This window comes from Aquarana catesbeiana, linkage group LG02 (assembly GCF_042186555.1).
Source record: "Aquarana catesbeiana isolate 2022-GZ linkage group LG02, ASM4218655v1, whole genome shotgun sequence".
Classification (NCBI taxonomy): Eukaryota; Metazoa; Chordata; class Amphibia; order Anura; family Ranidae; genus Aquarana; species Aquarana catesbeiana.
The window spans coordinates 126548117-126551346 of record NC_133325.1 but is presented as its reverse complement, the minus strand read 5'-3'; the positions used below and the strand labels follow the sequence as shown (position 1 = coordinate 126551346).

At 42.6% G+C, this 3230-nt stretch overlaps 1 long non-coding RNA gene across 1 annotated transcript; it reads right to left on the bottom strand.

Moving 5' to 3' along the window:
• Positions 1-619: 619 nt before the first annotated feature.
• LOC141129802 (uncharacterized) lies at positions 620-2323 on the bottom strand. Its single transcript, XR_012241872.1, has 3 exons — positions 2247-2323; positions 1457-1562; positions 620-725 (listed from the first exon to the last, which is right to left on the bottom strand). It is a non-coding gene; the product is annotated as an uncharacterized lncRNA (long non-coding RNA).
• Positions 2324-3230: the final 907 nt, after the last annotated feature.

Genomic DNA, 3230 nt, shown 5'->3' with positions numbered 1-3230 from the left:
CCTGCACTCTGATCATCCGGGCGGCTCTCCTGTTCCTCTCCTCCGCTGCACAGGTAGGCTGCATGGTGGGTACAGGGTGCATCGGTGGACACAGGCTGCATTGGTGGGCACAGGCTGCATCGGTGGGCACAGGCTGCATCGGTGGACACAGGCTGCATCGGTGGGCACAGGCTGCATTGGTGGGCACGGATAAAGTTGTTTTTTAATATTTATTTTTATAATTTAATTCTGCATAAAACATTTAAGTGTCATTTCATGAGATTATTTATGAGGGTGTGTTTAGGGGTGGGACAAGGTCGGGGTTGGGTGGGGCAACTGTTGGCGAGTAAACCTTGAGGCCTGGCTAGTAGCTCAGGACTTGAAATTTTGAGCCCTGATAGTATGTATATGGGGGCTGTAGTAAATTATATGTGGAAGTCTATTCACAAAAATTTGCCCAGAAATGTAGCATCTGTTTTAACACATCAGCAAATTCAGATTAGATTGTACAGTTCCAGTGCAAATTAATTCACCTCAGTGCACTTTTTTGTGAATATCTGCTTTGATAATCAAAACTGTTGTTGTACAACATATACCAGGCAAAAATAATAAATAAAGCTGTTGACTTTTTCTTGAACATTACCTTGACTCTTGCCTTTTTTTCCATCTTCATCAGAAAGCTGTATTCCGGACCCTCCAGCGTCATCTTCTGGCAGGACCATTGCTCCTCAGGGTAAGTACATAAGCTGGCAAGAACAGGACACACCACCAACACCATCATCATCATTCATCTATCTGCACATTATTTACACACAGGCATTATCATGTCATACACATAAGAGATCCATTTTCATATTCATACAAACATGACACCTCATACCTTCAGAACACTACTGTTAAGGGGAAACTGTGATGTGAAGGGGGATTGCGATATGAAGGGGGACTGAGGAAACTGATGTAAGCATTGGATTGGGAAATAAAAGAGAGCGGCTGTTATGTGATAGATTCATTTATAGCACCAAGATGTGATTCAGAATTCCGCCGCAATGAAACATTTTTTCTTAATTTTTATTTTGTTTTAATGAATTTTAATTAAATACCCCTGATTAAAAGTGGATGTATATTCCTTTTTAGCACTTTTTTACATACAGGTAAGCCTATAATTAGGCTTACCTGTAGGTAAAGGCCATGCACTCTGAAGTCATAGAAAACCAGAGCCCCTTGCTGGAAATGAGCTCCCTCAGCGCTGACCATGATGCGATGCCGACGCTTCGTTAGAAGGTAAATATTTCTTTGCTTTACAGGTTTTTATTTTTATTGTTTTTGCGGGTATAAAACCGCTTCAAAGGTTTACTACAATAGTATACCAACACTACCATATCCCAGTCCCCTGGTAAAACGAAAAAACGTTTATGAGCAATTTGCCCTTTTACCTTCTACTTGCTGGGACCCTTTAGAAATTTATCTTGAACATTACCTTGACTCTTTCTTCCGTCTTCAACAGAAAGCCCAAGCCGTATCCCTCCAGCATCATCTTCTGGCAGAAAACAGCGGCCCAATACTCCTCAGGGTAAGTACACAAGCTGCCAATATAAAGAAACAGGACACACCATAATTATCTACACATTACACACAGGCATTCTCATATAAAACACGTAAAAAATATTACCATTCATTTTCTAATTCATACACACACCTCATGCCTCAATCACTTCTCCACAAAATCATTCAAAGAAGTGTTATCTTTTAATATATGAAACAAAGAGAACCGGAAATATAAATTTTTATAAATACCGTATTTATCGGCGTATAACACGCACACTCGCACAGGCGAATAATACGCACCCCAATTTTAAGAGGGAGGTTTAAGAAAAACATGTTTTCACAGCCCCCTTTGCAGTACACAGTCCCCCTCCCCCTGCACAGTACACAGCCCCCCATCCATTTTACAGCCCCCCTCCCCTGTATACAACCCCCTATCCATTATACATCCCCCCATCCATTACACAGCCCCCTTTGTAGTACACAGTCCCCCTCCCCCTGCACAGTACACAGCCCCCCCCATCCATTACACAGCCCCCTTTGTAGTACACAGTCCCCCTCCCCCTGCACAGTACACAGCCCCCCCCATCCATTATACAGCCCCCCTCCCCTGTATACAGCCCCCATCCATTATACATCCCCCATCCATTACACAGCCCCCCTGCACTCCCAGGAGACCCCATAGTCTCTGCAGTTAAAAAAAAAAATCACTGTCAGCTCCTTACACATTGCTCCTCCTATGTCACTCCTATTGCAAAATGAAGCTTCCATATACCTCAATAGCTCCGTTTTTTTACTGACCTGGTCACATGACTGCTCTCCTCTGATGTTACATAGCTGGTCATGTGACCGCTCTCCTCCTCCAATCAAAGCTACAGTCAGAGGAGGAGGAGAGCAGCCAGAAAAACTGAGCTATTGAGATATTTACAAGCTTTATTTTACAATGACACTGACACAGGAGGAGCGGTGTAGAAGGGGCTGGCAAGTGATTTTTTTCTCAACTTCAGACTATGCAGGGAGCGCTGTCCCAGGGCCAGGAGAGGCGGGGCGGTCGGCCTGACACCCCCTCAATGGGTGGCTCCTGGGGTGGACTGTGGCCGTCTGTTTACCCTTTGTTTTTAGGGGAAAAAAGTGTGTGTTATACGCCGATAAATACGGTATATAATAAAGAAAAAAAAGCAAACACAATATTTGTTTAATGCTTTATCTGCCTCTGTTATTTTAAATTGTATTTACTTCTATAAAGGTTATCTGATTAAAACTGTCAAAAATCAAATATAAATGTGCTTTGAGTTTTTTTGTTTAAAGTCAAGAGAAAGCAAACTATGGCTATATAGGATATAAATGAAATTTAAACTAATGGGTAGATTTAGCTAAATAAGTTGTAACCGTATTTAGCTAGATAAACCTTCTTCGTATTCTCTCTTAATCATTAATACAACGTATCCCCCTTCCCCAACTCGATCTTTCATATGCTCCATAATTCATTATTACTACTACTTTCAAGTCCAATCTCAACAAATCAATTACTTGGAATGCTATCATCAACATTGCCTATCTCATCTATTTCAGATCAGCAAGACCAGCCTGAGGGGAGAGCGCAGGGCAGCCCGCACTCGCCTGTCCTTATTTCGGAGGGCCTGGATATTGAGCCAGAGATGACTCCTATGATTCCCCAGACTCCTTTTTTCTCCCCATGGCCAGAGGAG